The sequence below is a fragment of the Dendrobates tinctorius genome, unplaced genomic scaffold, assembly GCF_039654945.1.
Source record: "Dendrobates tinctorius isolate UK_male_01 unplaced genomic scaffold, ASM3965494v1 ptg000154l, whole genome shotgun sequence".
NCBI classification, from domain to species: domain Eukaryota; kingdom Metazoa; phylum Chordata; class Amphibia; order Anura; family Dendrobatidae; genus Dendrobates; species Dendrobates tinctorius.
In genome coordinates this window covers 6308820-6335413 of record NW_027361821.1, presented here as the reverse complement: position 1 = coordinate 6335413, position 26594 = coordinate 6308820, and the positions used below count along the sequence as shown (strand labels likewise).

The following is a 26594-nucleotide window of genomic DNA, read 5'->3' as shown; positions in this document are numbered from 1 at the left end:
CCATAAATCATGCAGCTGCAGTGACACAAACTAAATCTCCGAGCACGCCAAAATACTCAGAGGACACCCGAGCATGCTCGGAAAAACTTGAGCAATGAGTATACTCGCTCATCACTAGCGAAGACACTTTGTATTTATCAAATTAAATTTATTTAAAAAACATGAGCAATAAAGATTTCTTCATGTTTGCAATAATTAAAAAGCATGACAACTTTAAATAGTTATTAAAATCATTTGATTTTAATACCTATTTACAGTTGTCATGCTTTTTTAAATCTTTATCACTTATGTTTTTTAAATGAATTTAATTTGACAAATACAAAGTGTCTTAACCATTCTTGACAGACACCCGAAGGAGTGGTTCACATCTGACATCTGTTTGGGGATACAAATATACAAAAACGAAAGGCCAGCAGTCAAAATGTCATATAAAATGCAATATTTTATTGATAATTAAGTAATATAATGAGACATAGGTACATGGAAGAGGGAAGGGGGAAAAAGGACCCACAAATGGCTAAAAAAGAGGGCCTAGCATGGCACCCCCATCTCCCAGGAATACAATCCCATGTGGTCGTACCACAAAACAGCACATGTAGTAGTCATATGATTAAGTAATTGTAATATATATCTGCATATTGTGCCGAGACTCAGAGAGCTCACTATAGATTGAGGTATCTAGACAAGATATTCGTAATAACTAGACCTACAAGGGATCTGTAATGTTACCTGGACAGAGTGGGGTTAAACCATGCAGCGGCCGGACCCCGACGCGCGTTTCGGAGCGTGTTGCTCCTTCCTCAGGGGGCGTGACCGGCAACGTCAGTGTATGACGTTTATATCATACCAGAGCAGAGACTATTGGATGCGCCGCCTGGCTGTCATGTCCGAGGCAGCGCCCCCTCCCGGCGAACCGGAAACACGCGGGCCCCACGTGATCCGGGACGTCAGAGAGAGGGAACAGCCATCGGGCCGACCAGTCGGCAACTGCGCATGACAGGAAGTGCAATATCCGCCATTTTGGAAAAGGGAATATGGAAGGGAATAGGAACAAGATAACTATGCAACATATAATAAAGCATAATTAAAAAACAAAAATCAAAGGACACATGTAAGGAAATGTTCATAATCAAAACTCAGATTGGTCCCCATAATGTGGAGAGGAAAACACTTTACATCTAAGTCGATGTGTGACAATAAAAGAGACCATGTAGCAACCACATGAAACGTTATATAACAGTACCAGTAAGATAATTTGGACTTAATAATGCCCAAAATGCATACCAAATATAGTGCACCTGTGTAATTATTTAATAATATATATGTATATAACAGATTGACATAGATCAAAGGGGCACCATAAGGTAAAATAGCAACTATATGTGGAAACCCTGCTTGAAGGATATATAGAGAAAATAGGGGCATACCACAATAAACTCACATATGGCACAATGTTGTCCCAAGCGAGCATGTCCCTACTGGCACATATATAGTGCAACACGCACGCCGCTACACGCACATGCATGGTATATACACATCTGGACATAATGAATGTCCCAAAAGGGACCTAACTAGAAGAAGCAATAGTTATATATGGACACCAATATAACCACGCCAAATTAAACAAAAACATAACATAAAAAATTCCAATGTAAATGTCCATGTGGCAAACTGCGTCAGCCTCCCAGATGAATAAGTGTCTTCACACGAAAGAATCTTCATTAGTTCTACTCCATCCATTTAAACATCTTGCTATTGAAGACTTCCTCCAAAGATAGCATAGTGAACAATCCAATAGTGAATGGAATACGTCTGAATATAAAGAAAAAAGTTAAAACCAATAAAATAAAAAATACGAAAGCTAAAAAGCCACAGTGATAGATCAAATGTTCAGCAAGCGGGAATTACAGAAATGGAGCAAAGGATATGTTCTCATTCAGACCGTTTGGTTGCATAGTGCCCAGTCTCCATATCCACCGAGTTTCAAGTTGAGCTAGGCGACCAGACAATTTACCACCCCTTATGTTTATTTTAAGAGAATCAATACCCCGAACTCTAAGTGATGCAGAGTTACACTGGTGAAACTCTTTAAAATGTCTAGGCAATGTTTTTAGAAGGGAGTCATCGGTGCAAGACAGAGCAGCCTGTATACCTAGTACATGTTCACTTGTACGGACTTTCAGCTGCCTCGTGGTCATACCCACATAAATTAGTCCACAAGGGCACGTAGCATGGTATATCACGTATCGAGAGGTGCATGATATCCGACACTTGATCTTAAATGTTTTTGTACCATCATGGTTAACAAACGAATTGCACTGTTCAATATTTGGACAAGCCACACACCTCCCACATGGTGAACAACCATGCCCAGTTGCAAACGCATCCAAGAAAGTGGGCATCGGACGATGGACATAGTGACTAGTCACAAGTTTATCTCGTAAATTGCTGGCCCGCCTAAATGTAATGGAAGGAAACTTAGGAATAATTTTAGCTAAGATAGGATCAGCCTGTAAAATCGGCCACGCCTTCCTCAATGCCGTGCGGACCATCTCATGAGACGGATGGAACGAGGTAATAAACCTCACAGTGTTCTCATTTTTACGTGTCTTAACTGATGTATTCCTGTAGAGAAGATCATTGCGAGTCGAATATCTCGCGCGTTGGTAGGCTTTCTTGACACAGCGTTTACTATATCCGCGTGACAAGAAACGTGCTTGTAAATCTTTAGCTCTCATATGAAAATCACTATCTGAAGAGCAAATTCGACGTAACCGCAAGAACTGCCCCACAGGAATAGCCTTAATGAGATGATCCGGATGGCAAGAGGAGGCGTGGAGGAGAGAGTTAGTGGCTGTATCCTTGCGGTAAATATCTGTTTGAATAACCCCATCCACATCTTTCCTGATAGTAACATCAAGAAAGTTAATTTTAGATGAATCCCATGTCAAGGTAAGTTTGATGTTAAAATTATTGAGGTTCAGAACAGACACGAATTCCATAAGGTCGACGGAACTACCCTGCCAGAGAAACAAGATGTCGTCGATATAGCGTGCCCAAAATGGAACACGGTCAATCGACCCCTGTTCATCAGACAAGAAGAGGTCCCTCTCCCACAGCCCCAGGAAGAGGTTGGCATAGGATGGCGCAAAGGCCGCCCCCATGGCAGTCCCCTGGAGCTGCAGGTAAAACGACCCCTTGAACACAAAAAAGTTGTGCGTGAGAGTGAACTCTAATAGCTCCAGGATGAGGTCTCTAAGACCCAACGGGATCGTAGATGTACTAAGAAAAAATTGGACTGCCCGCAGGCCATCCAGATGTCTAATGCTTGTATATAGAGACTCAACATCCACTGAAGCCAGAAGAGTATCACTCTCCAAACATAGTCCGTCGACCTTACGTAAAAGATCACCCGTGTCTTTGAGGAAGGAGGGTAAACTAATGACCAGCGGCTGAAGAAGATGGTCGATCCATTTATTGACATTTTCGAGAAAGTTCCCCCTCCCCGATACTATTGGTCTGCCGGGTGGACAATTAATGTTCTTATGAATTTTAGGCAAGAGGTAGAATGTAGAAATAGTGGGTTCTTTGACGGTGAGTGATGAAGCCAGCTGTTTGGTGATAATGCCGTTAGACATGGCTTTATCAAGAATAGTATCTAGTTTGGCAACAAACGCCGAGAGGGGGTTATAGGTGAGTTTTCTATAGCAGACTGGATTGTCTAACTGCCGAAATACCTCCCTCTCGTACATTTGTGTCGGCCAGATAACCACATTACCACCTTTATCAGCCGGCTTCAACACCACATCCGTCAAATTTCTAAGGTAATTTAACCTCATCCTCTCTTCCCCAGTCAAATTGTCACCTCTGCCAAACTTGGGGATTTTTGCAAAATCTTCAGTAACCACCCGTACAAATAGATCAATGCTTGAACACGATGTGAGGGGGGGAAACCTTGTCGAACGTGGTCGAATGGATGCAGGGATCTTACCGTGATCGTCATCATGTTCAGCCGCTAGTTCCTCAAGAGTTCTTATTGCCTCCTGTTCTTCCTCTGTGGGGAAAAGATGGTATAAATCATTATTAAAAAAGTGTCTTTTAAATAACAGGGATCTGGCAAACAGATTTAAATCTTTTACCACCGAAAAGGTGTCAAAATTAGAAGTAGGTGAAAAGGTGAGACCTCTCCCCAACAGGGACAGGTCCACCTCAGTAAGATTGTAATTACTTAAGTTAATCACCTTATTATCTCTCCAATTATTATCTGCATAGTTATCTTGTTCCTATTCCCTTCCATATTCCCTTTTCCAAAATGGCGGATATTGCACTTCCTGTCATGCGCAGTTGCCGACTGGTCGGCCCGATGGCTGTTCCCTCTCTCTGACGTCCCGGATCACGTGGGGCCCGCGTGTTTCCGGTTCGCCGGGAGGGGGCGCTGCCTCGGACATGACAGCCAGGCGGCGCATCCAATAGTCTCTGCTCTGGTATGATATAAACGTCATACACTGACGTTGCCGGTCACGCCCCCTGAGGAAGGAGCAACACGCTCCGAAACGCGCGTCGGGGTCCGGCCGCTGCATGGTTTAACCCCACTCTGTCCAGGTAACATTACAGATCCCTTGTAGGTCTAGTTATTACGAATATCTTGTCTAGATACCTCAATCTATAGTGAGCTCTCTGAGTCTCGGCACAATATGCAGATATATATTACAATTACTTAATCATATGACTACTACATGTGCTGTTTTGTGGTACGACCACATGGGATTGTATTCCTGGGAGATGGGGGTGCCATGCTAGGCCCTCTTTTTTAGCCATTTGTGGGTCCTTTTTCCCCCTTCCCTCTTCCATGTACCTATGTCTCATTATATTACTTAATTATCAATAAAATATTGCATTTTATATGACATTTTGACTGCTGGCCTTTCGTTTTTGTATATTTGTATCTGTGATTGCAGTTGTCTTTATTAATTGTCCTTTATGTATATGTGTATTGGCGTATTCTATCCGCCATGTGATCTAGTGTGGCTTATTTTGGCCCCATACACATTATGTATACCACAATTCTTATTTAATTTATCTGTTTGGGGATTCAGTCCAACAGAGGGGAGCGCCTCCGATTTATTTTCTCACAAGTTGGAAAAAAAACTATCGCTTTTACGGTCATTTTGAGGGAAAAATAAAAAAAGATATGGCTCTTGAAAAGAGGAGAATAAAAAGAAAAAGAGACAAACAAAAACAGTCTGCTGTTGTAAGTGAAAAATAAACCCAGATGCTCTGGCATGATCTGGAAAAGGTAGTTTGTACTTGCACGCCATCTGATGTAATTGACCAAAGGTATTTCTTAAATAATAATTAAGCAAAAATTCTGTAATCAAAGTATAAGGTTAATCTCCTAACTTTTGCAGTGCCCAAGTGTGACCTGTCTAAAAATGTCCTTGTACAAACCCTCCCTCTGCGTTTCATCACCCCGCAGGAGGGGACGATTCTTCAGGGGAGATGAATTTAAATAAAGGGTATATACTATGAATGGTCCTCCTAAGTAATAGGAGCCCTCCTAAATTTCAAAAAGGACAATTAGGGGGTGCTATAATGATATCAGAGCCTCTTTATGTGGCAGAATGCTGTCAAAGTACTGTGCAGCACATGGACCAAATGCTTGCCTGGAGCAGCCACTTAATGCCTATTTTTAGAAAAGAAAAAAGTGCCGAATCTGTGATCAGAAAGAATATGTGACTAAGAAGATGTATACACCTAAATAAAATACCTTAATTGGATAGATGGGTAAAAATAGCATCACATACAAGAGATAACCGCACTATATATATATATATAAAACAATGGTAAAATAATGTGTGACCAACCCTTAGATAATAAAATCTATATATTAGGTTATTTTTACAAGTGCCAAAAAGTGCTCTCTTTACATATATCATACTTTTCCCTCTTTTGTGGTCACCTCATTAATTAATTTTAAGAAGCTCCACACAATGGTACATTTTTAAAACAACCATCTTTATTTATAATTACCAATGTCACAACATTATAGTCATAAAAAGAAGGTGCTGGACCAATTAAGAGAGACAACAAAACATAGAAACACCGTATAGTGATATATCCATATTAGTAGGCTAATAATAAATATGAATTAACACGCAGTGTGAGCACCAAGAGATATGCATACAAAATTGCTTGCTCCATATTTGATATCAATCATCTTCAGATATATAAACAAAGGAAGGAGCTTCTCATCAAATGATGCTTCACAGTGCATAAATGTTAACCACTACATATAAGTACTGTGCAAGTGTGACAAAAATTCACTACAACCTACCAATGAATAAAGATGCTTCCTGTAACGTCCCTCATGCCCCGACACGTGTTTCGCAATGCTTCATCAATGGAGGCAGTGAATTTTTGTGGTAGATGTGAGTATTGTATTTACTCTCTGCCAGCCTGAAGGTCATCATTATTCCACAAACTTTTCAATACATAACCCAGGCCCCAAAAAGAGATATAAAGTAGGTGGAGAAAGAGACAGACATGTTATTAGCTGAGCAGATCTGCTTTACTGGGGGGTGGGAAATAAGTATTTGGTACTGATTTTGCACGTTTTCCCACCTACAAAAATTGAGAGGTCTGTAATTTTTATCAACTGTTAGAGACAGAATCTAAAAATAAAACCCAAAAAAATCACACTGCATGATATTTAAATAATTAAATTACATTAAATAATTAGATCACCGACTAACCAGCAGTAATTATGGCTCTCACAGATCAGTTAGTTTTTATTTTAAGAAGCCCTCCAATCTCCAACTCTGCACTCATTACCTGAATTAATTGCACCTGTTTGAATTTGTTACCTGTATAAAAGTCACCTGTCTATACACTCAATCAATTATAGTCCAACCTCTCCACCATAACCAAGACAAAAGAGCTGTCTAAGAACACCAGAGACAAAATTGTAGACCTGCAGAAGGATGGGATGGGCTGCAGGACAATAGGCAAGTAGCTTGGTGAGAAGGCAGGAACTGTTGGCGCAATTATTAGAAAATGAAAGAAACACAAGATGACTGTCAATCTTCCTCAGTCAGGGGCTCCAAGCAAGATCTTGCCTTTTGGGGTAAGGCTGATTGTGAGAAAGTTCATTAATCAGTTCAGAACTACTGAGGACCTGGTCAATTACCTGTGTTACCATTAGTAACACACTAATTTGTCATGAATTAAAATCCTGAAGGGCACGCAAGGTCCCCCTGATCACACCAGTACATGTCCATACCATTTGAAGTTTTCCGATGACCATCTGGATGAATCAGAGGAGGCATGGGAGAAGGTCATGTGGTTAGATGAGACAAAATCCAACTTTTTGATATCAAATCCACTCACCATGCTTGGAGGAAGAAGAAGCATGAGTACAACCTCAAGAGCACAATCTCAACTGTGAAGCATGGTGAGTGAAACATCTTACTTTGGGGTGCTTTTCTGCAAAGGGAACAGGACAACTGCCGGTACTGAAGGGAAGATGGATGGGGTCATGTATTGTGAGATTTTGGCCAAAAACCTCATTCCCTCAATAAGAAGATGGGTAATGGCTGGATCTTCCAGCATTACAATGACCAAAAACATACAGCCAGGGCAACTACGGAGTGGTTTCACAAGAAGCATTTCAAGGTCATGGAGTGGCCTAGCCATCCTCCAGACCTAAACCCAGAAGAAAATCTTTGGAATGAGCTTAAACTCAATGTGGCACTGTGACAGCCCCAAAACCTAAACGATTTGGAATAGATCTGTATGGAGGAATAGGCTAAAAATCATGCTGCAGTGCATGCAGACTTGACCGAGAACTACAGGAAACATCTGATCCCTGTAATTGCAAGCAAAGGTTTCTGTACCAAATATTAAGTTCTGTTTTTTTATTGCATCAAATACTTTTTTCATGCAATAAAATGCAAATTAATTATGTAAAAATTGTACAATGTGATGTTTTGGATGTTTTTTAGTTTCTGTCTCTCATATTTAAAGTGTACCTACAATAAAAATTACAGGCCTCTCTATTCTTTTTTGTGGGAAAACTTGCAAAATCAGCAGTGTATCAAATACTTATTTTCCCTACTGTATATACATTCATCTCCCCTGAGGAGTCCTCCAATATAAGGTGATGAAACGCATAGAAGGGTTTGCACAAGAACATTTTTAGAGAGATAGGTCAGGACAGGAGATATTGCATTGGACGTGACAAGGAATGTAGCTTTACCTGTCTGATTTTATTTTCCATTTCTCCCTCTTGCATGATATTTTTGCTGATTGAAAACTTGTAATGTTAAGATCCAACTATATTTCAATTGAGCACTGGTTCATTTTACCACTTTAATGTCTGTATATGTCACTGTGAGATATTGCCTACCCATATTTTAATCTTGAATATTAAAAGTTGTATTTTATCTCTTATATCTGATCCTGCTTACTTCTACTTAGATTGATTGGATTCTTGTACCTGTATGGGGTTACAAAGACGGTATTATTCCCCACACTCATCCCGGTTTTGAACGCCTTAGGCTACTTTCACACATCCGGTGTGTGGGGTCCGGCGGCGTGCGGCAAAAAGCCGGGCAGCCGGATCCGGCCTGCAGCGGTGACACCGGATGTGTATGCGGCGCCTGATATGGCTCGGACACAATGTAAAGGAGGAAGATACACAGGGGGATGAGAAGGACAGCCGCCGAAAGGTTTGGGGGGGAAGAGAGAGACACTTGTGGGGTTAACACTCATAGTGTCCGGGTGAGAGAGATTTCTCTCTCTCGCCGGGCACTTGTGGGGTTAACACTCACAGTGTCCGGGTGAAAGAGAGATCTCTCTCTCTCTCTCCGGGCACTTGTGGGGTTAACACTCACAGTGTCCGGGTGAGAGAGAGATCTCTCTCTCTTGCCAGGTACTTGTGGGGTTAACACTCACAGTGTCGGGCATGCGCTGTGTAAAAAGCCATTCCGGCGCTGCAAAAAACGTTGCAGGGAACGTTTTATGCTGACGCCGGACGGCTCACGTTTGCCGTATCCGGCAAAAAAATGAAGCACCACACGTCCATCCGGCACGATACGGCGATCATTACGTTCAATGTGACAAAACCGGATCCGATTTTCACACTTTTCGCCGCATTGTGCCGGGTTTAAAAAGACAGATGTATGAAAGTAGCCTTAAGCTGTATATAGTGTTTTGTACCTATGTGCTGTGATATTATGTTATAGCTTAGGTTAAGTGCAGTACCCCAATGTGGACATTAGATGGGGCACATTAGTGTACATAGTCAACCAATAGGAGGATTCTGCTGTGGGTAAGCCAGGAACATTTCCTGATTATAGTCAATAGGACCAAGGAGCCCATACAGTCCTGTAGGGCTTTAGAGCCCAGGACAGCATAGTGACCCTGCAGCGTTCATAAGGTCAGAAGCCCAGTTTCCAGGGCCTGAGGGCCAGAAGTCTCAGCATAGCAGAATGCAGAGCAGCTCCAGGATGTGGCCGCTTACTACGTGGGCTGAACCCATTTTGTCTGGGACAAAACGGACAGGGGAACTCCTAACAATAGTGCAACTGTACAATGGGAATGCTGTGGTACTGGATGAGCAGGTACAACCTGGGAGCATTCTGGAAGATGTGTGGGTGAGCACAGGGCAAGATAAGGATATATTCTGTGTTGAACCCTATTTTGAAGCTGTCACTGAATTGGACATGTTGTGAAAGAATGCAAGTAAAGTTGTCTCTTACATGGTCAAACTGTTCAGATTGTAGTATGATGGTCAAAAGGGAGCACCAGCTGTGCATAGTTAGGGGAACAATGCAACTCCAGCCGGGTGCCTCTAGAGAGGAGGGTAATTGCAATTCTGGAGAATAACCCGGTCAAAAGGAGCGCAGAGCAGGGAGATGGTGGATTTCATAATCTTTTTATTAATGCAGGGGATGCAGGGCTTCTGGTTCACAACCTCTTAGTAACACCATATAAGGGGGCTGCCCAGTGCCAACTAGAATGCATCCCGTGTGAACAGAGGCCACAAGTTTGCAGAACCATTTTGGCCCAACTGCATCCTCAAAGAAATATAAAAAGTGCACAAAAAACATATCAATATATGTAAGGTATTGGTTGATATTAAGGCCTTTATACGGAGCTAGCAAACTGTGCCAAAGTTCCTTACACTTGCCAGTTCCTCTTCAATTCCAAGAAATATTTTAGTTTTTCCTTACCAGCTTTTGTAAATGTTAATTACAATTGCCAATGATCAATGTTGTGGCCTCTGTTCACACGGGATGCATTCTAGTTGGCACTGGGCAGCCTCCCTATATGGTGTTACTAAGAGGTTGTGAATTTTTTGGAGGATTTTTTCCTCTTTTTGAGGTTTTCATGTTAGAGTAGGACTGGCAAGTGTACGGAACACTGTCTTTGTGTGAACCCCACGGAAGTGAACCCACAACATCTCAGATGGGACCCTGACGGTTCAGAAGGTGTTATGAAAGGTACACTGCAAAGGGGACATTGTATGCATGTGGCAGAAGACCCCTAAAGGGTTTTGCTTATCTGGCTCACTAGATAATATGAATACTTGAAAAAAAAACACTGCCTCATTAGGATTAGAAATTCAATATTCCGGCATGTAGAAACTCTGATATAAAAAGATTTTTGGTTGAAAGTTTTCAAAGATACAGAATATTTCCTTCCAATTCATATGTTTTTCGCTACTACCGGCAATTTTATTGGCAACTGACACTTTACTATTTCAATCTTTTCTATTCATCTCTGTTGTGAGTAGTAAAACATCACCTTGATATTGAATGAATATTAAATGTGCATGTTTTATGTTCTAGAGGCTATGCCCTGTCATTTCATGATATTATAGTATGCTTATAATTCACTGAGAGATTGCACACCTGGTTTTGCCTGTGTGCCAAATGATTGCAAATCAATAGCTTATAACACTACTAATACATGGTTTTCCTGTGAGACTGAGGCACTCCAAAGAGTTTGAAAATGGAATCAAGTGCATGCAAATTTAATTTAATCTTTAGCATTATGTCAAATTAATGAACGGTACAAAAATTATATTAACAGGTGTGAAAAAATATTGCAAAGCAAGAATGCTTTTACAAATGTAAGTCTTAATAATGCCTGTAAAACACTGTGGAATCGGATGCCACTGTATAAGTCAATAAAATAAATAAATAAATAGTTTATTTTTTATCAATAAACAAAATGGAAACTGAATCAAATTAGTACTTGGTGTGACCACTTTTTTCTTCATAAAAAGCATCAATTCTTCTACGTGCACTTGCACAAAGTCATGGACTTTGGAGGATTATAATCAGGTACATAAGTAAAAAATTATAACAAATTTCTGAAAATAATTATAATTTTTATATGTAGGTTAAAACACAGGTATTAAAGGAAACAGAAAAAGTTGGCTAGAAGCTTAAAACTGCTTAGATTTAGCAGATTATTGGTGCACTGTCCATTGATGTTACTTTAAACGAAAATCAGTGTGGCCTAATTCCAAATAAGCTTAATCGATGTCTAAAAATAATAAATCCTATAAGCCAGTATTTCTCAACTCCAGTCCTCATGACCCACCAACAGGTCACATTTTCATGATTTCCTTAGTATTGCACAGGTGATAATTTCATCACCTGCTCAATCATTAATTCCATCACCTATGCAGTACTAAGGAAATCCTGAAAACATGACCTGTTGTTGGGTCTTGAGGACTGGAGTTGAGGAACACTTCTATAATATACCTAATAGTATAAAATGCAACTGCTTATAATAATGTCTCTTAGGCTATGTTTCCAAAATAAGTTTTTGATGCTGCGTATTTTTGCTGCTTTAAAAAAATGCACCATCTTAGGGTGCTTTAACATTGTGTTCTGTGTCCCGGTTGGGGCATACATCCAAAATCCCCCACAAAACAGGGTTCGGATGCATGTGCTGACAAGGTCATAGACTTAATGGTGACGGCAGAGTGAACATGAGCTCTGTTGTGCACTTTTTTGGGAGTGCACACCTACAGGAGCCAAACACTCAGATGGAGTCGACTACATCTGAATACATATTTAAAAAACTGACCGTCACATCCAAGCATAAACATTGTGCGAACAGATGCTTAACCTAGAGTCACCAACTCAGTTTTTGAAATTTGTATTCATTTACTTTCTAACTGAGCACTCCACCTGTTAGCCGCAGGCGTTTTTAATCAAAGCAGGGCCACTTCCCCTCCACAGAGATATAGACTTCAGTCTAAACAGAGGATTTTTCATAGGCTCCCATTCAGATGGAGACTTCAGTCTTAGTGAGGATTGGCATAGACAGGGACCTGGAAAACAAGAAATGCCTTAACGTGGCTTCCAGGTACACATAAATTGGCCATTTTATGCGCTAAACTTTCTCAATTTTTCATATTTCTAATGCAGAAATCCAATTCATTTTTAATTTTTCATATTTGCATGTTATGGCGCTACAGTGTGCTTCCTTTTTTTGCTTGAATGTATATGAGTTGGTGACTGTCGGTTAAGCACCTGTTCACATAATGTTTATGCTTGGATGTGACGGTCAGTTTTTGAAATTTGTATTCATTTACTTTCTGACTGAGCACTCCACCTGTTAGCCGCAGGTGTTTTTAATCAAAGGCAAATTAGAAAAAAACTTTGTCCAGCTCCACGATGTAGTGAAAAATATTCTTTATTCACTCAATAGAAATGAGGTTTAAAAGCCAGCATGAGTTACAAGGCATGCGATCGATCTACGCGTTTCGAGTGGCTAGGCACTCTTAATCATGATACGCAGCTTTGTCCATGGGTAGATCTTATATACTCTATCCGGTCTACACACCGGTTAAATAATTAATTAAAACAAATATAAAACAAAGAGAGAAAACTAACAATCACAATTACATATAACAATTTCATTCATTAAGATAAAATACTACTAAAGGCGATAATATTGTATTTCTTCATTTTTATTCATTATTCTCTTGTTATTATCCATGAAAAAATGAAGCAATCTTCTGAAATAGAAGAGAAACATAACAGATCTCAATGTTGCAACCATTCACAACAGTAAAATTCACATAAATACAATTTTTTTCAAAATGCATGCGATTTTCAATTACATGTTAAATTTTTATTTCTTTTTTGTGCAATGTTAATTTTAGCACAACAGAACATTTTTTTAGTATACACATGTATACAAAGAAGGGGAAAAAAAAAAAAAAAACTTTTTGAAAAAAAAAAAAAAAAATTTTTAAAATTGAAAAGATTTTTTCAGGGATTATTTCAATTAGCGCACCAAATGTGCACACAGCCATAATACGTTTGTTTAAAGGGGAGATAAAAAACTCCAATTTGCACTGTTCTAAAGAATTTTTTTCAGTGTATATGATTTTTTGGGTTATATGCACAGCCAAAAAAACATTTAATTCTTTTATTCCCCATCATACACCAATCATAAAAATCCATTCTGATGCATTTATTGAAAAGTAGTTATCATAAACTTTTTTTTGTTATATTTAATTTTTAGTTTATATCTGAAAAAAAACAAAAAAAAACTTCATGCACTGAAAAAAACCGTTCTAATGCATATATAGAAAGATTATTGTCATAGACTTTCCCAAATAAATGAAGTATTTCTTAAGTAACTGTACAACATAAAACTATGTCGAATATTTTGGTTTTTATATTTTAAACATGCAGATTTGAAAAACGGCATGAAAATACAGTTCTGTGCACAAAAAATACCCCATGAAAAACCTAGCAAAAAAACTCTGCCATATTTCCACATATTTTAGTATATGTTTAATCAGAACATGAAGATTCATTATAAATGTAATAAAATAGATATTTCAAAGAGGAAAGGGTTGATAAGTGCCAGTCTATTAAAAGAGCATAGTGTCTTTTCTTTTATTCAAGCCTCGTGGCATACTGGTGTTTAATTTGAACATCCACGCCTCCCTATTCCTAAGCACAGGTTCTAAGTCCCCACCTCTAATCCGATTGTGGACTTTCTCAATCCCATATACTTTTAATGAGTCCAGTTTTTTACTATGAGTCTCAATAAAATGTCGGGAGAGCTGCGATATGTTTCTATTCATATTAGCATTCTCTATATCGAGAATGTGCTCTCTAATCCTAGTTTTTAACGTGCGTTTTGTGCTACCCACATATTTTAGTCGGCAAGAAGTACATTCCATGATATAAACTACATTTTTGGTGTTGCAGTTTATGAAATCTTTGATGTCAAATAGATTACTGTCATCAAAATCTCCAAATTTATCACACCTTTTGGTATAGGTACACATCTTGCACTGACTAGCAGCACACTTGAAAAAAGCCGGATTACTTACCGGTAATGCTCTTTTAATGAGTCCACGACAGCACCCACTGGAGGTATCGGATCCGCCCATTTGGAACAGGAAACCCTACAGGAAAGATAAAAGGGGCGGTCCGCCTTTCCTCCTCAGTTTTACGTTTCAGAGTACCAGAAGGACCGCCAAGGATTAGGCAATGTTCTCTTATTTTAACATCTTTCTTATCCATTATTTGGTAATACTTTAACAATTGATATCTTTAGGGGGGGAAGTGAACGGGTGCTGTCGTGGACTCATTAAAAGAGCATTACCGGTAAGTAATCCGGCTTTTTACTCTTCGCCACGACAGCACCCACTGGAGAGATTCCAGAGACCATCACCTGGGTGGGACCACCGTGCCAAGGATAGTCCTGCCAAAGCTTAAGTCAGAGGTTGATGACAGATCAAGTCTGTAGTGCTTATAGAAGGTAGAAGGGGATGACCAAACTGCCGCCTTACATATAGTTTCAATCGGAACATCTCCCTTTTCCGCCCAAGAGGTTGCCATTGCTCTGGTGGAATGCGCCCTGATGTTCCCTGGAGGATCTTCGTTTTTTGCGGAGTAGGCTAAACGAATGGCCTCTCTGATCCACCGGGAAATGGTGCTCTTCGTGACTCCATACCCCTTCTTACGGCCCTGAAATGAAACAAATAGGGCCCTGCTCTGCCTCCAACTGTTGGACCTCTCAATATATTTTAGGACAGTTCTTTTGACGTCCAGAGTATGGAACTTCTGCTCTTCCGGAGTAGAGGGATTTTTATAGAAGGTTGGGAGGAGTATCTCCTGAGATCTATGATATTTTGTTGCCACTTTTGGCAGGTAGGCAGGGTCAGGTTTTAATACTAATCTGTCTTGGTATTCTTGGAAAAAAGGTGGATCTATTGACAAGGCCTGAATATCACCCACTCTTCTAGCTGAGGTCAGTGATACTAAGAGGGCCATTTTAAGTGCTAAGTATTTGAAGGGTATTGTGTCGATCGGCTCAAAGGGGTCTACCGTTAGGGCGTCTAAGACCAGATTTAGATCCCATGTAGGGACGGAGGGTATGTGGATTGGAGCTATTCGTTCACATGCTGTAATGAAACGAGTTATCCACTTGTTGCCCGCTATATTATGGCCATATAGTGCTCCTAATGCCGATATTTGTACTCTCAGTGTATTTACTGCTAAGCCTAAGTGTTTCCCCTTCTGCAGAAATTCCAAGATTGGGATTATCGGAACTTCTGTTGTATGAGGTACTGTATGGAATTGAAGAAATTTTTTCCATATTCTAGTATAAATCTGGGTCGTGGACTGTTTTCTACTTTGTAGTAGTGTAGCAATTAAGGACTCCGAGAATCCTCTTGTCCTCAATAACTGCCTCTCAAATTCCACGCCGTCAAGTGCAAGCTGAGCACTTGAGGGTGGAAAAAGGGGCCCTGGGAGAGTAGATTGGCAGTCGGAAGGATCCAAGGATCTGTTATCGACATAATCTGCAGCCACGAAAACCACGGTCTTTTTGGCCAGAACGGTGCTATTAAGATTATTCTGGCTTTGTCGTCTCTGATCTTCCGAATTACTTGAGGTAGGAGGATCAATGGAGGGAACGCATACGCTAGGTTGAAATTTCATGGAGCTAGAAAGGCGTCCAGTATGTTTGGGTGATCTGACGGAGATAGGGAGGCAAAGGTTTTTATCTGCCTGTTCTCCCTTGTGGCGAAAAGATCCACCTCGGGTTGTCCCCATGCGGCTACTATGTCCCTGAAGACCTTCCGATTGAGGCACCACTCTCCTTGTCGTAGAGTGTGACGGCTTAGGAAGTCTGCCTTTTGATTGCTCTCGCCTCTTATATGAAGGGCCGAGAGGGACAAAAAATAGTTTTCTGCTAAGTTTAAAATTTTTGCCGCTGAAGACATCAGAGTCTCTGATCGAGTTCCTCCTTGTCTGTTTATATATGCCACTGTGGTGGTATTGTCCGACAGGATCCTTACATGCTTCTGTTGGAGCTGCGGAAGGAAGTTGTATAGAGCATAGAACACTGCAGTCAGTTCTTTTAAATTAGATGAGTAATCACATTCCTCTTTACTCCACCTTCCCTGATAAAACCCATTCTCCATGTGGGCTCCCCAGCCCTGGGGACTGGCATCGGTGGTTACAATACAGGATGGAACTATAACCCATGGGACTCCTGAACATAAATGGTCATCGTCTAACCACCACTCTAGGGAAGTCAAGACTTCTTGTGACAGGGTTATTTTGCTCTGTAAATAACCACTATGTCGTTTATCCTCCTGGAGGATCTGGTGTTGTAGTGTACGGACATGGTACTGGGCCCACCGGACTGCCGGGGTGCAAGAATTTAGTGATCCTAATAGTGACATTGCTCCTCTTAAGGATACACGTGGTTTAACTATAGCTGCTTGTATTTTTTGTTTTATGAGGATGATTTTTACCTGGGGTAGTAGACATCTCTGGGTCAAGGAATCTAGTTGAAATCCTAGAAAAGTCTGGAGAGATTGCGGATCGAGTCTGGACTTTTGGATATTGATGATCCAGCCAAGGCTCTGAAAAGAGGAGACTGCGTCAGTCACGCGTTCAGTACATTGTTTGACTGAATTCCCAATTACTAGGAAGTCGTCTAGATATGGTACAATTAGTGTGTCCTTTTGGCGAAGGTAGGCCATCACTTCTGCCATCACCTTGGTAAATATTCTTGGTGCCGTGGAAAGCCCGAAGGGCATGGCCGCGTATTGGAAATGACGAATCCTGCCCTCGACTTCCACTGCGACTCTTAGGTATTTCTGGAATCTGTTGTGTATAGGGAGATGATAATAAGCATCTTTTAAATCAATCCCTGCCATTACGCAATTTGGAAAAAGAAGCTTTATAGTGGATCTAATCGATTCCATTTTGAACTTATAATTTTTTATAAATGAATTTAGCTTCTTTAAATTAATAATGGTTCTAAATGTACCGTCTGGTTTAGACACCAAAAACAGGGGAGAGTAAAAGCCTCTACCCTGTTGTTCCTCAGGGACGTCAACTAAAACTTTTTTGGCTAGCAGGACTCGAATCTCGTCTTCGAGAGCCTTTTGCTGAAGTGAGGAATTAAGGCGAGTTATAACAAAGAACTCATAGGGGATTCGAAGGAATTCAATCTTTATTCCTTCCTTGATTATTTTCAAAATCCATGGGTTTGACGTAATTTGTTCCCATTTGGTAAAAAAAAATTTTAATCTGCCCCCAACCGGTGGGTCTAAACTTTTAATTTTTCTCTCTCCTATATGTTGGCCCTCTGAAGATGGTACCCTTCTGCTTTTCGTCTTTCGTGGCCCATCTCGTTCTGTCCGATTGTCTTCTTCTCCCGAATGGCCGTCTTTTAAAGGTTTTCCTATAAAACGGAATGGGAGAATCACTGAAGGCCTTTTTTCTTTCTTTTGCCTTGGCGAGAATTTCGTCTAAGGCTTTTCCGAAGAGGAACTCACCCTCGCATGGGGTTGCACTAATTTTGGACTTTAACTGTGCATCCCCTTTCCAGCTTTTTATCCAAAGCGCGCGTCTGGCGTTATTCACCAGGGCTGCCGACCTTGCTGCCAGTCTTAGGGTGTCCGCTGAAGCGTCTGCCATAAAGGCAGCTGCCCCTCTTATCAACGGGATGGCTGCACGCAGTTTGTCTCTTGACACTCTTTGCTCAATCTGCTGGTCTAATTGATCTAGCCATACCAGCATTGACCTAGCAGTACATGTGCTGGCTATTGCGGGTTTGAATACCCCGGTGGTGGACTCCCAGGACCTTTTGAGCGAAGATTCAGCCTTTCGGTCCAATGGGTCTGCTAACAATCCTGCGTCCTCGACCGGGATCGAGGTTTGTTTGGAAGTGGAGGATATGACAGCGTCCACTTTTGGTATTTTAGACCATTTTAATAGATCTTCATCAGTGAACGGGTACTTCCGTTTTGAGGCGGATGGGAGAAAACCCCTCTGGTCGTGTTTTTCCCATTCCCTTTTGATGAGATCTTTAATTGCCGGTATTACTGGAAATGGTCTCCTCTTTTTTTCTGCCAATCCCGCAAACATAATGTCCTGCGCGGTCTGGGCTCCCCTTTCCTCTTCACACCCCATAGTGTTTCTAACCGCTTTTACCAGGTTATCTACGCTGTCCAGAGGAAAACATGCGCGTCCTTCCGCCTCCGAGGATGATGATGAGGACGTGGAAGCGGAGTCTGAGTTTAAATCCTGTTCTTCCTCTGACTCTGAACTAACAATAACCTGTTTTCTATGACTGGACTCTGCGGGAGTGCTGGCGCGGTTGATGGCTTGTATTTCCTCCCTAATTATGGCTCGGATATCCTGAGAAGATATCGTCGACCCCTGCCTGGTCTCTTTAATGCATTGTTTGCAGAGCTTTTTGGGGTAGGAGTCAGGGAGAGGCTCTGAACATAATGCGCATTCTTTATGTTTTGTTTTTCCTTTTTTCTTTGACTAAAACGGGAGGTCAAAGGTAAAGAGGGGGGGGGGAGGGGGGGGGAGGAGAGGAGGTTAGCTTAATAGGTAGAGCATATGCTTTGCACACTCACCCAGTGAAGCTTAATACCGGTTCAGATGGCTGAGACGGTTTGGATCGGGTTTCTGCTGCCTCGCTCCTGCGGGCAGTCTCCGTCCTGGCGCTGCGGTCCCTGGTGGAGTTGCCCCCAGCTGAATCCCCTGCTGGGGTCTGCGACTCTGCGGGGGACGACATGTTCCAACGTTGCAGCGCTGCAGCGCTGTTTTATCTGTATCCATATTGTAGCCCCGGAAGTCGCCAGTCACAGGGCGCATGCGCCGCGTCATCGCCATCTTACCCCGGAAGTTCAACCATCACTTCCGGGGTATAGGAGCGTCGGGCGCCGGCCTGCTCCCGCGCCACCGCAATTACACACGCGGCTCGCGCGCACATGGCCTCACCATCCACGCTATACCCCCACCGATGGGGATGGGGGGGAGGATCCCCCGGATGCCAGACCGGCGCGCTCCCTGGTAAGACCGGGCGGCCCTCCCCGGACCCGGCCATTACCAATATGCCACCAGACGAGGGGGAGCCGTCAAACGGAGTCTCCCCCGACGCTGCCTCCGGACCGCAGCCCCTGCCGTTCCCGAAGAGACCGCACAGGCGGATGCATGGCCCAGGTAAGATCCTGCAGGATCCTGCTCCATTTGGAACAGGAAACCAAAAACTGAGGAGGAAAGGCGGACCGCCCCTTTTATCTTTCCTGTAGGGTTTCCTGTTCCAAATGGGCGGATCCGATACCTCCAGTGGGTGCTGTCGTGGCGAAGAGTAAAAACCTCTAGTTTTCAACCAATTGTATGGTCTTGCCGAGTACAAAGAAAACTTGGTGATAAACTGTTTAAGGATGGTGCTTTTCTGGAAACTATCCTTAGTCCTTTTTTTTTTATTATTTTTTCAATATCTGGATCTTCTTTTAAAATTGCCAAGTTATCCTCAACTATTTTTTTAATATTGGAAAACTGATTACTAAATTGTAACACAATTGTTATAGGATTAGCAGAATTTTTGGACAGATTATGCGAGTCTTTAAAACGAGATTTTTTTGAAACAATCTTTTCTGCCATATCCAGACTCCATCGATCATAACAAATCCTACCCAAACGTTGTCTAATGTCAGAAACTTCTTTTTTATAATCAGAGGGACAACTACAATTTCTCTTCGCACGCGTCATTTCACCCACAGGAATACCCTTAATTGTGTGCCTGGGGTGATGACTTTTTGCATGGAGAATTGTGTTCCCAGCTGTCTCCTTGCGATATGTACGAGTAATAATGGATTTATTAGGTATGCCAGTCAGATTTAAATCCAAAAAATCAGTAGTGGTCTTTTCATGTCGTGTTAGAAATTTTAGGTTCAGAGAGTTGCAATTGATATACGCATCAAATTTCTGTACTGTTATTATATCTGATTTCCAAATAATGACAATATCATCAATGTATCTACCGTAAAACTGTATACAATCAGTGTAAGGATTATCAAGATTGTAGATATACATTTCTCCCCACCAACTCATAAGATTTGCTAGAGAAGGGGAATATTTAGCTCCCATGGATACGCCATTCACTTGTATATAGTAATTCTCATTGAATATAAAATAATTGTTGGAAATCAACAAAAAAGTGACATCCAAGATAAAATCCTGGAAGTCACACGAGAAATTACTATATTTTTGTAGATTAAATTTTAATGCGCTAATTGCTACTGTGTGTGGAATCGATGTGTAAAGAGAAACAACACCAGTAGTTATCCATGAGAATTTGGAATCCCAGATTAAACCATCCATTGAATTTAATACTTCTGTACTGTCTCTAATAAAACCAGGGACCCTCTGAACCAAGGGTTGTAGAAGCAAATCTAACCATTCCCCTAGTTTCTCACTCACAGATCCTATCCCTGATAAAATCGGTCTCATGGGTGGAGGAAAGCTTTTTTTATGGGTTTTTGATAACGCATAAAGCGTTGGTGTAACTGGATTTAACACCTTTAGATAATCCCTCTCTCTCATAGTAATAAAACCCATACAAAAGCCTTCAGCAATAATCTGAAAAATACGCTCTTTGATATTATGAGAAGGATTCTCTAAAATACGTTTGTAAATCATGGGGTCATTAAGCATATTTTCAACCCAGTTCACATAATCATCCCTATTCATAAGGACAATCGATCCACCCTTATCTGAATTCTTTATTATAATATTTTCATTTGCCTTCAGTTCTAACAATGCTTTTTTCAGGGACGGCCTCAAGTTACTGCAGGCACAATTCACACCATGCGTTTTTTCAGATAATAATCTAAGGTTATTTTCAACAGCACTTTGAAACCTATCCATCACAGGTCTCCTTGCTTTAACCGGATAATAGTTTGGATTAGGAATACTCATGCCTTTTGCTAAAGAAGCAGCAATATCAACATTTGGCACGCTTTCATTTTGTAAAGCCTGCAAATTGATAATAGACATTTGTTCTGGAAAGGAATAATTACTATAAGTATTTTCAAAATTCACATCATTTTCCACAATAATATCAGGGTTATCTTCAAAATGCAATTTCAAGGTAATATTCCTAATAAATCTATTAACATCACATATTGTGGAGAAAAGATTAAAATTACAACTAGGAACAAAAGAAAGTCCAAATGAAAGTAACTCACGTTGATCAGCAGTTAGATTCAGTGATGAAAGATTAATAACATCAAAGTCACCTAACGTGGATTCCTCAGATGATATCTTTGCGTTATTCTTGATGTTCCTATGCTTCCTTCCCTTTCTCCTTTTTTTCTTGATCTGTTTCTCTTGTAATATGAGTTTTTTGACTGTCGCATGACATCCATATCAGAGTCTGATGTAGCTCCATTCGAAGTTTCAGCATCAGATGAACTGAAAGTCACTTGTCGGGGAGTTTGATTAGCACTGGTGTGTCGTTTAGGTCTTCGTAGTATAGACCTGGGAGACTTGTTAGCATTTTCCCATCTCCCCCATTCGTACACCTGCTCTTTGGAATAATCAGATAAATCAAGCTCCAGTTTTCGTTTTTTAGTATCCATAATCTTTTCCTCAGTTTTATTAATCTTGATAGTAGTATTATGCAAAAATTCCTCATAAACTTCTTTTGATAATTTATTTGAACATTTGATTTCAAGATATCAATTTGTTTTTGTAAATCTTGCAAGAGAATTTCTTCATTTCTTATGATTAGGGAGATCAATTTCAAGGAGCAGTCCGATAATATATTATTCCATTCCTGTACAAACCCATCTGAGTACACTGTACTAGGGACTTTTTTTAACTCTAAGTCCTCTTGGAATAATGTTTTTGTCTCTATAATTTCTTAATGAACTCACATTCCACCATATCCGATTTTCCTTTAGCATAAGTGCTAACAAATCCTCTAGCTCCACATTCGAGCTTGTTGAAACATGTGCAGATTCAGCGGTAAACCCAGCAAACAGTTTGGCAGCTTTATTCTGCCTAGCTTCATTTTCCATGGTCAAATAGCCAAATAAGAAAGTCTTTTATGATGCCAGCACTTACTTTAAAACCTCTTGTGAAATAGAGAAAGGAAGCCTCTGGGTGCACGGAGACACTTGAAGCAATAAATCAGGATACAAATCCAGCTCACCAGATATAGCATTCCAACATCGGAGCACGAGACCGCTGTGTCAAAGCGCACAATCCAAGGCAATGAGAAAAAACTTTGTCCAGCTCCACGATGTAGTGAAAAATATTCTTTATTCACTCAATAGAAATGAGGTTTAAAAGCCAGCATGAGTTACAAGGCATGCGATCGATCTACGCGTTTCGAGTGGCTAGGCACTCTTAATCATGATACGCAGCTTTGTCCATGGGTAGATCTTATATACTCTATCCGGTCTACACACCGGTTAAATAAATAATTAATTAAAACAAATATAAAACAAATAGAGAAAAAACTAACAATCACAATTACATATAACAATTTGATTCATTAAGATACAATATTATCGCCTTTAATAGTATTTTATCTTTATTTTATTTCTTAATTTTTATTCATTATTCTCTTGTTATTATCCATGAAAAAATGAAGCAATCTTCTGAAATAGAAGAGAAACATAACAGATCTCAATGTTGCAACCATTCACAACAGTAAAATTCACATAAATACAATTTTTTTCAAAATGCATGCGGTTTTCAATTACATGTTAAATTTTTATTTCTTTTTTGTGCAATGTTAACTTTAGCACAACAGAACATTTTTTAGTATACACATGTATACAAAGAAGGGGGGACAAAAAAAAAAAAACTTTTTGAAAAAAATTTTTCTGAAAAAAAAAAAAAAATTTTAAAATTGAAAAGATTTTTTCAGGGATTATTTCAATTAGCGCACCAAATGTGCACACAGCCATAATACGTTCGTTTAAAGGGGAGATAAAAAAACTCCAATTTGCACTGTTCTAAAGAATTTTTTTCAGTGTATATGATTTTTTGGGTTATATGCACAGCCAAAAAAACATTTAATTCTTTTATTCCCCATCATACACCAATCATAAAAATCCGTTCTGATGCATTTATTGAAAAGTCGTTATCATAAACTTTTTTTTGTTATATTTAATTTTTAGTTTATATCTGAAAAAAAAAAAAAACTTCATGCACTGAAAAAAACCGTTCTAATGCATATATAGAAAGATTATTGTCATAGACTTTCCCAAATAAATGAAGTATTTCTTAAGTAACTGTATAACATAAAACTATGTCGAATATTTTGGTTTTTATATTTTAAACATGCAGATTCGAAAAACGGCATGAAAATACAGTTCTGTGCACAAAAAATACCCCATGAAAAACCTAGCAAAAAAACTGCCATATTTCCACATCGTGCTCCGATTTTGGAATGCCGTATCTGGTGAGCTGGATTTGTATCCCGTTTTTAATCAAAGCAGGGCCACTTCCCCTCCACAGAGATATAGACTTCAGTCTAAACAGAGGATTTTTCATAGGTTCCCATTCAGATGGAGACTTCAGTCTTAGTGAGGATTGGCATAGACAGGGACCTGGAAAACGAGAAATGCCTTAACGTGGCTTCCAGGTACACATAACTTGGCCATTTTATGCACTAAACTTTCTCAATTTTTCATATTTCTAATGCAGTCATGCAATTCATTTTTCATTTTTCATATTTGCATGTTATGGCGCTACAGTGTGCTTCCTTTTTTTTGCTTGAATACTACATCTGAATGTATGCCCCCTGTAGGCATACACTCATGAAAATGATCCACGGCAGAGTGCATATTAGCTCTTCCATCACCATTAGTCTATGGCTCCATCAGCACATACATCAAGACACCCCTTTTTGCAGGGGATTTTAGACGTATGCCCCTACGGGGACACAGAACTCAATATGAAAGCACCCTTACAGTTCCAGCAAAGTGGATGGGATTTATAGAACTCTGATGCCCACTGTACTTATATTTTGCTCAGAGTAAACTGACCTGTGGTGAGTGTTTCACATCTGCAGCATGTCAATCTCTCTTGTGGGTATGCTGAGTTTTATCTGTGAATATTTCCCTTTAGATTTGTATTAGATGCGGAAGATTCACATATACATTTTTAGTGCCTTTTCGGGGCGGAAACGCATAAAAAATGCCTTAAATCCTCACATGACTATATCAAAAAAGTTTTGTCAAAGCAAAATAATAGGAGGTATCAAAAACAAAGCAGCTTTATATAAAACATGATAAACTAAAAAGAGACAAAAACCGAACTGTCTAAAATTAGATAAAAATGCATGTAAAAAATGCAATGAAATAACACAAGTAACCTAAAATTATGCAACATGAAAAAACTCACCAAAAGCTCTAGCCTTAATGTCACCACTTAGTATTTGTTACCCTTTACTGTCACAGCCTTAGTAATAATGCCCTTTTGCGTCTCATGCAGAAATGTTGCACTTGTGGTGTCCCTCCTAAGTAAAGTTTCCTCTTTAGTACCCCATTGAGTAATGATGCCCCTTAATGACCAAATGAAAAATAAAGCTAACACTCACATGGTTCTGTTCCCACATTGGGCAAATTCAGTTTTGTTAGCCCTGCAATCAGGGTCGGGACTAGGCAGATGAAGCCAATGGTGCCCTGTCTCGATGAACCTTCATACTCCAAGCAAAGGAATGATGACATTCGTGTAGAGATGGTTGTTCTGGTGCTGCACTCAACACTAGAACCATCATCAGTGCATGAATATGAAACCAAACTCATCATCAGTACATAAATAGAACACCAGAGCCAACAATAGCACATAAATAAGGCAACACAACCATCATCAGTAAGTAAATAGGGCACTAGAACCACCATCACTACATGAATACATCACCAGAACCACCATCAGTACATAAATACAGCAACAGAACCATCACCAGTTCATAAAATCACACCAGAACCACCAATAGTACATGAATATATCATCCGAATCACAATCAGTACATTAATGTATCACCAGAACCCCCATTAATGCATGAATACATCACCAGAAACACAATAAGTGCATGACTACATCACTAACCTTAGTATAGCAATCAATTGCATTGTCAAGTCAGTACCATATACGTTTTTATCTTATGAACCTACAACTTCCAATATGTCCTTAACAATGGTAAAGAAATGCTGGGGTTATGGTTATCAGTAGTGTTGAGCGATACCTTCCGATATCGTGAAATATCGGATCAGATTGGATCGGACCGATACCCAAAAAGTATCAGATATCGCCGATTCCGATACCGGAAACCAATGCAAGTCAATGGGACAGAAATATCGGAATTAAAATAAATCCTTTCTTTCCTTGTAGGTTAATTCTACATGAAGAAAAACAACTAATAATAATGTAGAATGTATTGGGGGAGGTGGAGGAGACATTAAAGGCATAGAGGTTTAGCCCAATCAAATGGAATAGCAGGAATATTTTTTTTTTAAGACATTCGGAGTTACAAAGATATTGACTATGTTAACCTTTTTTATATTTTGTCAGATATGTATGTTTCACTACTTCCATGCTCTTCACCTTCTTTTTTACTTCTCCCACACTTTCTCCTTCATGATCCTCAGCAGCAGCATCTTTTTCATCAACTTCTTCTTCACCTTATTCATCTTCTTCTTCTTCACCTTCTTCCTATTATTCTTTTTTTTTACATTTTCATATTCTTCTTATTCAACTATTATTCTTCTTCATATTCTACTTCTTCATCTTCTTCCTATTCTTCTTCTTCACCATATTCTTATTTGTGACAGGCATTCCTGTAGTTGTTACCTATAAAAGTTTGAAGATTACACCAGCCGTTTTGCCTGTCACAAAAGATTTACAACAGTATTTGTCCGCGTTCAGTTTGGCCTGCAGCAGCAGGCATTTTCCAGGGGTGCCACGAGGAGGAACGGACTCACCCCCATACACAGCTTAGTCTTCTTCTGCTTATAATTTAGATAATATATTTTGCTCTGATTTTTAGTCTTATGCTTAATGTTCTTCTGCTTTTTGTTATTCTGCTTTTTGTTGTTCTGCTTCTTGGTCTTCTGTCTCTTGTTGTTCTGTATCTTGGTGGTCGTCGTCATATTCTTCGTCCTCTTGGTCATCTTCTTCAAGGTCATCTTTTTGGTCTCCTTTGGGGTGGTCTTCAGGGTCATCGTCAGGGAGATCTAGAGTGATTACCAAAAACCATTTCAAAAAGTTTGA

The 26594-nt window shown here is 40.1% G+C and overlaps 1 long non-coding RNA gene across 1 annotated transcript; it reads right to left on the bottom strand.

The window, feature by feature from the left end:
* Positions 1 to 424: 424 nt before the first annotated feature.
* Positions 425 to 22191, bottom strand: LOC141050855 (uncharacterized). Its single transcript, XR_012220538.1, has 3 exons — positions 21554 to 22191; positions 3992 to 4054; positions 425 to 1812 (listed from the first exon to the last, which is right to left on the bottom strand). It is a non-coding gene; the product is annotated as an uncharacterized lncRNA (long non-coding RNA).
* Between the last annotated feature and the right edge of the window lie 4403 nt (positions 22192 to 26594).